The sequence below is a fragment of the Argopecten irradians genome, chromosome 10 (assembly GCF_041381155.1).
Source record: "Argopecten irradians isolate NY chromosome 10, Ai_NY, whole genome shotgun sequence".
Lineage (NCBI taxonomy): Eukaryota > Metazoa > Mollusca > Bivalvia > Pectinida > Pectinidae > Argopecten > Argopecten irradians.
In genome coordinates this window covers 18,080,613-18,094,439 of record NC_091143.1, presented here as the reverse complement: position 1 = coordinate 18,094,439, position 13,827 = coordinate 18,080,613, and the positions used below count along the sequence as shown (strand labels likewise).

At 34.7% G+C, this 13,827-nt stretch overlaps 1 protein-coding gene across 2 annotated transcripts in view; it reads right to left on the bottom strand.

The window, feature by feature from the left end:
* The window catches only part of LOC138333303 (neuronal acetylcholine receptor subunit alpha-9-like), a 66,807-nt gene that overhangs the window by 34,174 nt on the left and 18,806 nt on the right, over window positions 1–13,827 (bottom strand). Inside the window, exon 1 of one of the 2 annotated variants that reach the window (XM_069281593.1) lies at window positions 8,180–8,834. The exons of the other annotated variant lie outside the window; for it this stretch is intronic. The gene's annotated coding sequence lies outside the window, so the exon portion shown is untranslated. Of the gene's footprint in view, window positions 1–8,179; window positions 8,835–13,827 lie in introns of those variants that run through there. 2 annotated transcript variants of the gene reach the window in all.

The following is a 13,827-nucleotide window of genomic DNA, read 5'->3' as shown; positions in this document are numbered from 1 at the left end:
TGATGAGGTAACATGTGTCATATACATGTACATTTTCCTTCATCTCGGAATTCGTCAAGGTGTTAAAATGGCCATACATATATACACCATGTCATTTTAGGACTGCTAAATTTAAGTTAACCTCACAGACGATGACGTTTATGAAGCAAACAGTACCAAAAAGTGATGAGCGAACAGTGTTGATGACAGTATTGAAGGAAGCTTCAAACATGTTACTGGTAATAAGGATGTTAAAACAAAATTTTTTTGACAAACGTAACCATCTCTAAAATATCTCGTTTATTATCACAGATTAAATTACACGTATACTGTTAGAAATTAAACAACCATAGTGTATCTAATGTACTGTATACTGTATCGGTATCAATGATGTAAATGTTAATACGCGAAGATACTGAAACTTTCGCGAAAATACTTTGATCGCGAAATTCGCGAAAGTAAATCGCACGCGAAAGACAGTTGGTTTACAGTAATTTGTCAATAATCAGATCCGTTTCCTGATGTTTTTTTGTCCGAATTATGAGGTTCCTAGGCTATCGTGGCGGGGTTATCGTGGGACCACTTTATATCTATATATCCTTTGTTTTCTTGGGCACAGCATACATGCGTAAATGTAGTATGATGCTTCCTGGAAAGGTTCCCTGCTATTGTGTCTGGTACGTATATATTAACAATAAACATGTGGCGATTAAACAAACGTTTAGGCTTTCTAATGTGTTTTACCCTTATCTGAACTTTAACCCAGGAACGATCTACCATGACTCTCATGGGACCCTTTGATCCGAATATAGGCTTTCACCAATGTATCTTCCCTGTTGTTTCGAAAGCTCCATAAATCGTCGATTTCAAAACAACAACGTGTTGTTGATACTGGAATGCATTGCCTGAACACACTTTGCTAGCGCTGTCATGTTTTGATCTTCAACTTTGTGTATTTGCCAGCCCATCGCTTTCTACGCCAGAAACATAACAGTTTTATCATACTTTCTACTTTGGAACTTACTTTTAAAAGAGGTTTTAAAAGAATTCCATTATTTAATACAGTGGACATCAGTGGAGTATAATAGACTATAATTATCTATACAGTTTTTTACTTTCGCAAGTAAACAAAGGTCTGAATTTCTCGCGCAAAAATTGTCCGCGCACTGCCAATACCTAAAAGCATATAACATTTTCTTTCTCATAATTTGTTTCATTTTATTCGCGGGTATTTTAAATACACGGACAACACCCTGACCGCGGATGAAGTAAAATTGAATCCTCAACGAAAAATAAAAGAATACATGTTTGGTACATTTCGAGTTTAACATAACTGGTAAGGATCTAAATTATAAATAGAATCATGGTGAGCTAAATCTAATCTTTCTTGACAAGTACATGCTAGAGAGAATACGATATGAATTTCTCTTAAAAAATAATAACGTCACACTGGATACCTACCAGTAAGGAAGGTTACTCTGTAATATGCAGAGACGGAAATGTTATAAGCGAACAGTTTCCACCAGAGCATTTTATTTTCATCGCTGTATAAGACTAGTAATTATTTCGATCTAATGACTATTATAGATTATTGTTCTGCACCCGCAAACAAACATGTTATCGTCCCTTCATGTCTGTCTATTGTTCTTTTCTATAAACACATTGTTTTGTGTCAGTTCGCCCATCGACATGCCTCATTACTGGATATTTAATATCTAAGATACAGTATTTAAATGTACTAGAACCTAAAATCGTTATATTTAAAGACTACTCTGACACACCTGATTTACGACCGTCTTGTTTTTTGTCATCAATACTCCACAATAAAGGATATCAATACCTTTTCATTTAAGTGTTTTTGAGTCCTTGGTATATTTTTCGTAGTTTTTTTTAATTTTTTTTTAAACTTTCCCTATGTTTTTTGAGGGATTTTTCCGGCAATGTTATTAAAGTACATACTGTACTTTTTTCTGACAGAAATATGTGATCTTGGAGGAGTATACATTTCATATGAGATATCATGAAACGATGATTAGAAGTTTTTAATTCTGGGAGCTTTGACGAATGTCACAAAATTTCATATGAAATTAACACAAATTAAATATATTTTTCCATTTCTTAAACAATCTCCAATCCGGTTAGGGCGTTAGAATTGTACCTGCTGCCCCTATTGCATGATCGTAAAAGGCGACTAAGTTTAGGATCTTATCTTTTCTCTTCTTCCTAACTGACTTGATCTTTCCTAATGCCTCCGTTGGCACCGCCTCACTTTTGGCCTTAAGTTGAGCGTTATGAAGACATTTCTCTTTCATTACACAAACAAACAAAGAATGCATCTCTGTCTCTTGTAGACTTCATTCTACAGTAAAGTTGTTAATATTTTCATTTGTTCATTGAAGCATTCAGTTAAAACAATGATTGTCATATGCAGAAGGGCTATTACACACGTGTTCCATATTAGAAACAGTTTGAAATAGCCACATACCAATTATCATTTTTCATTACCAATTCACATATGTAAAGACAAATTTTGGTCTAAAATACCGACATTTACGATAATCCAGGAATCCCTATAACTATCGTTATATCCACCCCTGTGATATGTCAAATGCATGCAGAGACTTCCTTTGAAGGTTACAGAGTTAAGTTATACAGTATACCGTTTTTTGATACATTTGATGTAACATCAAAGGACCAAACTACCTGTCTTATCTGTAGTAGTACAAAAAACTAACATTTTGTTATGGCATAGTCCAGAGGTGGATGTAATGACAGTGCTATGGATTACCGTGGATGGGATTCAGAATTGTCATATCGGATATAACATGCACTATAGTGTTAATCGATACAACACATGTTGCCTTGATCGTAACCTACACGTAACGGCATCATGCTTATTTGACGGCAATTGTAACAAACTCACTCACAATCAATATTCATTCTCTTCTTATGTTACAAGTTCGACCCCACTATTGACGGACTTTAAGCTGTTAGATAACGTGATTGATACTTCATTCTTATCGTCACAATCATCAATACAAAACATTATTCAATAAAGTTTTATTTCGTTTGGACTGAATCTCATTGATGGTGGTCGTTGAATGCGTACCTAATACCACCATTCCCTCCACAATAGGCGATAATGAGGCATATGTCGGTCGATATAGGGGTACGTTAACCGTCACAGTTATTAACATCTGTTATCTTTGATCGTCTTAGGCGTTCGATGGCATGTAAAGCGCACGTGTGCCCTATTTTCCGGTACAAAAAAGTTAACGAAAAGAACCTAATAAAAACACGGAGTTCATGAAGAATATATGTTGTTAATACAATGCGTTAGATAGTCGAGCATATTTTAATTTCATGTAGCAAACATACTTTTTGTTTTGGTTTCACGAGAACATTAGTGAAATATCGTCACTAACATCGGATCGTACATGATATGTATTAATGACAGAGGAAGTTGCTGCTGTGTTGAAGCAATCCGTCCAGCCTAAGAGTACACCAGCCCTATCTACTCAGTCAGATTATCATACACTCTTAGTCAGTGTTAAAGGTATCACAGACATATCTCAACACAGGCTTCTATATCATTAACAGATGCAGATGCATTTCTCAGTCTTTTTAGTTGAATTGTCCCTGTAGATTTAGGTAGTATTATAACAGGCGTATAAAATAAACTAACTTTCTTTCGCGTGAGATTTACTTTCGCGATTTTCGCGATGCAAACAAAGTCGTGAATTTATCTCCACGAATTAATAATTACATCTCTTAATTTTTTAAATCCGCGAATGTTAATCTTCGCGAACCTATTTTGAAATGGAAATAGCGAAATTTTGTAGCCGCTAATGAAATTTTATAGAAAATGGTAGCATGTTTATAAGACCTATTGGCGCTAGATCTTCCCAAATGTACCCATACATATGCTTTAAAGATGCTCCAACGTTGTCAAATAATGTTTTTTTCTCTATCGAAAACAAGATAGAAATATTAAAAATAATTAATTGTATCCCGAAAATAATCCCTGGCACTATGTCCTATATGGAATGAAGTAATGATTGTGCATGCACCAAACGCAAAATAAGTTATTTTATATCATTTTCTGTGTTTATTAGACATATATACACAGGATTAAACACAAATTATTATTAATGTCAAAGGTATTGTTTATGGTCTGTCAGCGGTGGAGCATCTTTAATTAAAGAGCGTAACTGACTAAGAAAAATAGTAAAGAGTTTAACAGTTTATGTTAGATAAGTCTAAAACGTCAACTTTCGTTATTGCAGACATCAGTTGTTCGTATCCACAGGTACTTCATGTTTTAATTAATGCAGCTACCAAACACTTACGCGCGGAGGAAATTAATTAATCCATACACTCTCTATATAACAAATCCTAGACTGGTTATCAGTCTCTAGAATATCAAACAAATTACTAAAATTTGGCTTCTCTACTACATCCCTGATTTTTAAGTGCCTAAGTTTTAAACTAGGGGGAGATAATCTAGTAAAGAACTCTGCTGAGAACGTCTTATCGGCATCGTAGGGTCTGGTGGCCAGTCTAACCAAATCCCAAAACCTGACCCTGCTGGTGTGACTGCTAGTCGCGCTGTCTAATACACACCGAAGTTAAGGATCTATTTGATACTATAGCAAACCTCGTTCTGAAAGTTTCATTATCGCTCTCACTGTCTTGCAAAAATAGGAAGTTATTACTGTAGCTGCTTCAAACATTGTTTAATTGTAAAAGGCATTGTTTCCTTTCTTGCTAACGGACTACATAATATATCCCGTGCCACCATTACCAGTTTGCCCTCCATTGTTGAGCGTTTGTTGGGAAGGGTCCGGATTCTGTAGCCTAATCAAAACACAATTGTTGCATTTAGTCTTTTGAAATGGTATTCTGCTATGGTTTTCCGCTGAGTAAAAATAAAATGGCCTATCTGTTTGTCGGCTGACGTTACTAGGGTAAACGAGTCATTTGTTGCATTTGGCGTCTTAATTTGGTAGCATGCTTCGGTGAGATATCATTTTAAAGTGGTGAAGCTTTTCCGATCTGTTAAGGGGACACAACATGGACATACCACAGTCTCCCAAAACACACACTCACTCATCAAACGTAACACGTGACGTACAGGGACACCGTCCAGAAATAATCTTATCTTTTGATAACGCAAGGTTAAACCAAACTAAAATGATGCAAACAATGGGACGCGGTCATGTTATCACCATAATTAAGTTGCTTCCAACGACTTGGCAATGAGCATAGACGTTGTGTACGTCACTTAGTCCTTTTTGACACCGGTGGTGGAAAGAGGAAATCAAAATTACCTTCCGACGAAGATTAAAGTACGAAAACACAAAACAAAGGGATATCAAGATCACATTTCAGTAACTAGATAATGACCAAACTGGTGGGATGTAGCTCATTACTGTCACACATGTAAGAGTCGTAATCACCACTTAATGATGCTAGGTTCTAAAGGTGTCCCTGGATCAGAAATTACGATACGAAAAACAACGTAACGGTAATATCCTTGGGTATCTGAATAGATCAGATTTCTTATTTCACTTTTGTCTTATTTAAAGTCCTAGGCATTCTATTACGTTTTTGCATGTAGGAGAGTTACCTTCCTTGCAGGTTTGTATCCGTTGTTACGTCATTATTTTGTAAGCGAAATTCGGGTCATTTTCTCTGAAAAGTATGACGTTACGCTCCCAGAAACACGACGTCACATTCAGTACCTACACACATGCACAGATAGCTCTGTAATACGCAAATACATCTAATCAATGTACTTATTTTAAATCTATGCATTCCCTCGAATAATTCATATTCCGGAAATGTACATTACGAACCCATGTCGATTGTTATTGTTGGAAACATTCAAACTCTGAAGTAATTTGAATCATGATTTTTATTTCATAAATATACAACTGAGACATTTTTATAATATGAAATAAGCTACGAGGTATTAAAGAAATTTACAGTTCGAAATTCATATGCAATTATTTGAATTCCTGCTGATATAAGAATTAGCCTTGCGCAACATTTTAAGCTGTAGAGGCAATTAAAATTATGTTTTTTTCTTTATCTAAGTCGGATATAAGGCGAAGACCCGTGGTAATTGAGTTCATGTCTCCGCCGTGTCTTCGTAAACTTACATAACCATATAATCAGAACCGGCAATTAATGCAACTTCTCTCGTACAGATCGATTTGTGAAAACACTAGAGAGTTCCACTGTTACACATGCCTGTGAATTTCCGGTGTCAAGGAAGCGTGTTGGGTTGGCATACAGAAGCCACAATCAGCGTGGAATAAAGATCGGAGGTTCTACCAATGTAATTCCCCACTCACCAGGATAACTCGACGGTTCCTTTAAGATCACAGTCAAAACTTCATATTTCGTTATCTCAAAATCATCCACTTGGGACGACATAGCATGGGATAACATTCCCAATTTTCTCTTACATATTTAATTACATTAACAAACTTCATTCCATCACGTTCTGCTTTTGAATTATTTGATATCCCTTACCGTACATATGGAAGTTTATAATGTAAATATCAAATCAGTCAAAGAATTCGCAGTTAATTTGTATTTGTGCAATAGTATTTTTCGGTCAGAAGTGTTTAAGCTTTAATTGTCGAAATTCTGCAGCAAACATCAGTTTGATGCAAAACTCATTGTTCAAACAAATATAGAAATTGGCTTATGTTGCCACTTAACCAACATACCATTCAAGTTCGAACTAAATAATATGACGTTTTGAATGTCTGAATTGAGGAACTGACCTGATTGCAAAGACACGACTACAAAACAGTACGAACATGATATAGTTAAGATAGACAACAATAGTGTCGAAATAAAGAAAACATCATCACCACTTTATCTGTAACATCTTAATGAAAATGATATAAGTCTGATGTAATATGGAAGTTAATTATTTCTAAAATTGTGTCATAAGTAATATTTAGGTTCCTCTTTTACACTATGGTTAGTAGCTTTTTCATATGACCTAAATAGGACACAAAAATATTACAAAAGTACAAAAATCAGCCGTTTGTAATGTCGTTATGTAGATAGTCCCTTTAACGTGATAATCTCTAATCTCTTTATCAAATTAATTCAGGTCCTGGACCCATAAACATCAATAAGTTCTGATCCCTAAAGGCGTAACGTTTGTAGATACATATATATTGTCCCCCGAGGGTTTCCGAACGTACGTTTTGATCGTCATTAGCCTGTTTTGTATATTTGAAGCTTTGCAGGGACCAAGATCATTGATAAACTCTGAATCTGTATCAAACATTGATGCGACTATTCATGTAATGTCTTTAGTTAATCATGTAAAAGAGTTTTGTTGGTCTTCAAGATTACCTCGTTTGAGTGTGTTCAGATACTCATCAATGTCGTTGCATTCACAAGCATATGACGGGACATATCATAGCATCGAAATGATAAGCAATCTCTATATGTCCGTCAAATGGCCAGTGACATGAAGAAGTGATTTTCAACGAATGATTGGTTGATGGCCAACTATGTTTAATTAATCGTTTTTGCAATCAAGGAAATACTAAAATTGCGTTATGGGAATAGCGTACATAAAATATAATTCAATAAGTGGAGTTCTTATGGAATGTTAATATTTGGGTAGTTATTTTGTGTTTGAAAATAAAACTTTGCAGACAACTGATATAGGTAAATCTTTGAATATATGCTTAAAAGTATACCGCTATTCAATACAACATAGTGTTATACACATAGAAGATACAGGAAGATAACTGGTAAAATTGTTTTAACTATAAAACATGTTTGCTGAGAAGATATGATGTGACTTAGAATATGAAGCAACAATATGGTACTATTACAATACATTAAGATACTGTATTGTCACAATTGTAATCCAAATCTAACCGGGAAAGGTGTTGCACAGATATACGATAACTACAATGATTTGCAATCATAAGGTGTTTCAACATGTAGCACAATTGATTTTGTAGAGACCTAACGAAATTTATGTTGCGACAATATATTGATTGATTTATGTCCTAATATATTGATCTGTTAAGATAGACGGGAGGAAAACACTGATTTGTTAAGAAAACAATATAAAAATACCCTGATAATTACACTTTGAAACTCCAAATAGATACAATTTAACTTCAGAATGTTCATAAAAACAAAATATACTTACAGTTAGAAGTGGGGTTCCCAAAACAAAATGTGTAAACAAAAAAGTTATAAATTTTCCTCGTTAATCAACAAAAAACTCTTGTTAGCGGTAATTAAATCCAGAATGACACAGTGTTTGCACTTTAAGACTTAAATCCGCTACTCCAGACACAGTCGGGTGCATACGAGAAAATAGGCGTTCTCTCCGGCTGTCCAAGATACTCGTGTTTACGTGTAAGTAATGCTAGCCACACGCACAAATAGACACACACATGTACGAGTATATACAGACATATCCACTAGTATACTTATACCTTAGTACATGTGGTGGCGAAGTCTTCAAATACCCACTCGGCCGCTTTAAAAGCTGTTGAAAAGACAACAATACTTGTCTACGGTGATTTCCTATTGATTAAATCTATAATAACACACTGCGCCTATATAACCTTAAATTAATGCCACAGTTACATGTCAGGTATACGGATTTAAACTTCCAAATAGGATATGTGCTTTTTTTATGAAAGAATCGACGAACTCTTTGAAGAGCAAAATTACAGTAGTGTAAATATAGATTCACGTCATATTCGCGTAGAAATATAATTAACATTGCTGTGTATTGTGTTGAAGTGTACATTTCAAATCGTGAAATGAACATCTCTATTTCATACCACTTAAGCGCTTCACAATTAACGGGCACTTGTCAAACTATACAGTAGACATATACTTACCTACGTAACTGTTCACACAAAAACTACACAACATTAGGTCCTTGGGTATTCGCGCACCACAGGTAGGATAATAACACGACAGTACAATAGCTTAACGAAATCAGAAATGTAATTACTCGTAGTTAACATATACTATGAATGAAGCATAATTAAAATTTTCTTTATAGATCGAGTTCAGTTCTCTCTTGTCACAATGGAATGATTAAACTCAAATATATAGCTAGTGCATTACATAGCAGACTTTGATTACATGTAATATCAGCCGTTAGCGAATACCTGAATTTATGACCTAGATTATAAAACACATCCCCCCCCCCCCCCCCAATTTTCGCTCTTTGTAAAATGCTTTGGGAATTTGTAACACAGTCTTCACCATATTCTGTACTAAAGGTTAATTGATATCATAGTGTAAAAGAATGCATTTTTAAATGACAGTAACAATTAGCCTTTTTATATGGAGAAAAGATAGTAAAATGTATCTAAAAGGACAAAAGACATTAACAATTTTCTTACTACCAGGACAAAAGACAGTAACAATTTGCTTACTACCAGGACAAAAGACAGTAACAATTTTCTTACTACCAGGACAAAAGACATTAACAATTTTCTTACTACCAGGACAAAAGACATTAACAATTTTCTTACTACCAGGACAAAAGACAGTAACAATTTTCTTACTACCAGGACAAAAGACATTAACAATTTTCTTACTACCAGGACAAAAGACAGTAACAATTTGCTTACTACCAGGACAAAAGACAGTAACAGTTTGCTTACTACCAGGACAAAAGACAGTAACAATTTTCTTACTACCAGGACAAAAGACAGTAACAATTTTCTTACTACCAGGACAAAAGACATTAACAATTTTCTTACTACCAGGACAAAAGACAGTAACAATTTTCTTACTACCAGGACAAAAGACATTAACAATTTTCTTACTACCAGGACAAAAGACAGTAACAATTTGCTTACTACCAGGACAAAAGACAGTAACAGTTTTCTTACTACCAGGACAAAAGACATTAACAATTTTCTTACTACCAGGACAAAAGACATTAACAATTTTCTTACTACCAGGACAAAAGACAGTAACAATTTTCTTACTACCAGGACAAAAGACAGTAACAATTTTCTTACTACCAGGACAAAAGACATTAACAATTTTCTTACTACCAGGACAAAAGACAGTAACAATTTTCTTACTACCAGGACAAAAGACATTAACAATTTTCTTACTACCAGGACAAAAGACAGTAACAATTTGCTTACTACCAGGACAAAAGACAGTAACAGTTTTCTTACTACCAGGACAAAAGACATTAACAATTTTCTTACTACCAGGACAAAAGACATTAACAATTTTCTTACTACCAGGACAAAAGACAGTAACAATTTTCTTACTACCAGGACAAAAGACAGTAACAGTTTTCTTACTACCAGGACAAAAGACATTAACAATTTTCTTACTACCAGGACAAAAGACATTAACAATTTTCTTACTACCAGGACAAAAGACAGTAACAATTTTCTTACTACCAGGACAAAAGACAGTAACAATTTTCTTACTACCAGGACAAAAGACAGTAACAATTTTCTTACTACCAGGACAAAAGACAGTAACAATTTTCTTACTACCAGGACAAAAGACAGTAACAATTTGCTTACTACCAGGACAAAAGACAGTAACAATTTGCTTACTACCAGGACAAAAGATACACGAAATTATCTAATCCACCCAGAATGGTAAAATTTATATACGTTGTGTTGTTGATACTCCCTCAACGCCGGTGTAACGTTGAAATTGGACCCCCGTTGAAAACTGACCTCGGATCGTCAACGTTGAAAAATGACCCCAAAACCGCACTTTTCACACCGACCGGTTGAAAATGGACCCCGTTGAAAGGTGTCCCAATAAGAACTCGTTTTTTTGTTACGTAACCCAACTTTCCCGATGACTGGTCTCAGTCGACTCTATCTATCTCACTTTGGAAAAAATAAATGCCAAAATTCAAGGTATTTATTTTTATCAAAAGCCAATTTTTTTTTCGTACATTTTTATCGATTTTTCTTTATGATATTATGAAGAAAATAAGTGCTGAAATTAGCAAAAAGTTGTCGGACAAATGCATTAGTTAGTTCGGTTTGGTTTATTTTTGTTTTACGTCCTATAAAAAGTCAGGGTCATTTCAGGACGTACCAGGTTCAGGAGGTAGTGGAAAGCAAGAGTACCTAGAGAAAAACCACACCACACCACACACCACACAACATAACACAACAACACCATACGACAACACAACAATACAAAACAACACTACAAAACAACATAACACACAACATCACCATAACACATAACAACACACAACATCACACACAGCAAAATAAAATACACAACCGCACAACAACACACAACATACAACACCACACAATAACACAACACACAACAGCACCACAACACACAACAACACCACACGACAACACAACACCATACGACAACAGAACACACAACAACAACACAAAAACACCACACGACAAACACAAAACATCAACACATAACACATAACATCAAAACAACAACACATCCACACGACACACAACAACACCATACGACGAATCAACACACAACAAAGCATAACACAACAACATAACACAACCTCACACAACAACACAACTCAACATCACACAACACAACAAAACACCACGACGAGGATATTCGTATGGAGCAAGGCCATGTCCAGGACATCTCTGCGAAGTCGTACACTGATGTTCCATACAAAATTAAGGGAACGGAGCAATGGATGCGAATGTGTTTAACCTTCTATGTGACACCGAGAATTTCGCTGAGAAAGTTTTTGTTAAGTTGAAATACTTGTAAGTTGCATGTACATATTTATACACAACAGTCATTTTTCAGATAATCAAAGGACTTCTATCAAAATATTGTGTGAATTTGAGTCTCAGAAAAAGATATTTGTGGTGAACGTCGATATAGCTTTAAGTACATATTCAAAGAGATACGTGCATGCGCATTTGTCACGAAAAAATATATTAAAATTTCAACACCTGAGTGGTATTGTTGGTCTTGTTATGTTTATATATATTAAACATCTCCTGTGCGAACGCGCTAGAGATTGCAAACTTGTTTTGACTTTTTTTTTAATTTCCTACAAGTTGTGTTCCTGTACGCAACCTATTTCAGTTGTTTGTCAAATATAATTTGTGACGTAAAATAAATCGACGTCGAAAAATAATCATAGTTTTGTAACACTATCCACTGTTACTCAGAAGTGAACATCACATGCAGTATATAACAACATTCCTTTTTATTTACTGTGTTACCTCAGTGTTATATAGCAATTCCTCAGTTTGAGAACACTTAGCAGTATCTACACGGACGGACGGCCAAAATGACTATAGAAAAATGAAAGTTTTGAAGTGTCGTATTCTTCATTATAAACACATAAGCACCTAAAATATTTAAATGAGGTATTTGTTACGATGATAACAATACAAAATTTCAATTCAAATCGTTGTGATTACTTAGTTTAAATACCAACACAGAAAGGGCGCTTATATTAGGAATGGCGATAACAGAATTCGAGAATTATGTTTATACAACAGCTATATATGTGTATGTACTGAAGTCATTTTTCAATAGACCTTAACTTTGTTCTATTCTTGTTACAAATGTCGTGGGTTCTGCTACCTTCTTGAGACAATGAAGAGTCTATAAATAAAGTATGCTTAGCACTTGGCATGCAACGAGTGAGACAATATTTGACTCATTTAATTGTGTTTATTGGATTAACATAATAGTAATAACAATGATCATTTAATTTTGTTGGACACATACGATGTAAAATGAGAACTAAATTTATATATGTAATCTGATGAACATTCACTAATTTTATACAAAAAGACACATGCCCTCTTCTATCGTACTGACACGCGAAGATACATCGCAGCACGTGCTCAAAAGTAAATATCGTCTAAACACGTGTTAATCAGCATGTTACAGTTTGTACATATTTACGTTACACTAGCTGTCATTAATAAAGACACAACACACCCGATACGGGCGAAACAGATTGTCATTGATTTCAGTTTACAAATCGCTACAAAGTCTATTGTCATGTAAAATATTGACCTGCATTGTACTTCAGGTGAGTGTTATACTCCAATTATCTTTGTTAGGCAAATTACTAAGGAGATTTTTTCAAATGTTCTTTTCAGGGCAGACCCTGAGTTTTTATTTTTAATGTCCTTTAACGATTCCGAGGTGTAAGACATATAGATACCATTATGTAAGGTTAATGTAATTCCAATACCAACTGACAACGATGAACAACTTGACCTTGTGTTAAAATGCATTGCTTTAATAATATAATTATAATAATATAATTATGTGGATTATTCAAGACTATCCATTTCGTTTTGAATATGAAAATGGCAATAATTGTTTAAGAATTTACTTAAATATGTAAACACATTTGCATTTAGCTTTATGTCACATTCTGAAATTCATAGAGAATTTATATAAATAGTTCCACAGATTAAATTTTTATCCAACTAATATTTGGATGATATCTAGATTCCCTTTCAGGAAATTGAAGTTCAACTCCTTGTGGTCCGAGATTAAAAGATACTCAGCGCGATAATCAAAGATAATGACATCAGATAATTTACTTCGTTTCAGTTAGGATACATCATCAACATCATCATCATCATCATCATCATCTTTGCTTTTTCTTCGTCATCGTCGTCTTCATAATCACAACTATTATCATAAGCAACAGCAGCGTCGTCGACAGCGAAGATGCTGACGTTGTTTTCTCATTATCACTTTCATTATCATCGTCGATATCGTCGTCTATGGATGAAGGCCTTTCTCGAATGTTTATTTGCAATCTGATCGTTGGTGGGTGATATGTACACTGAATAG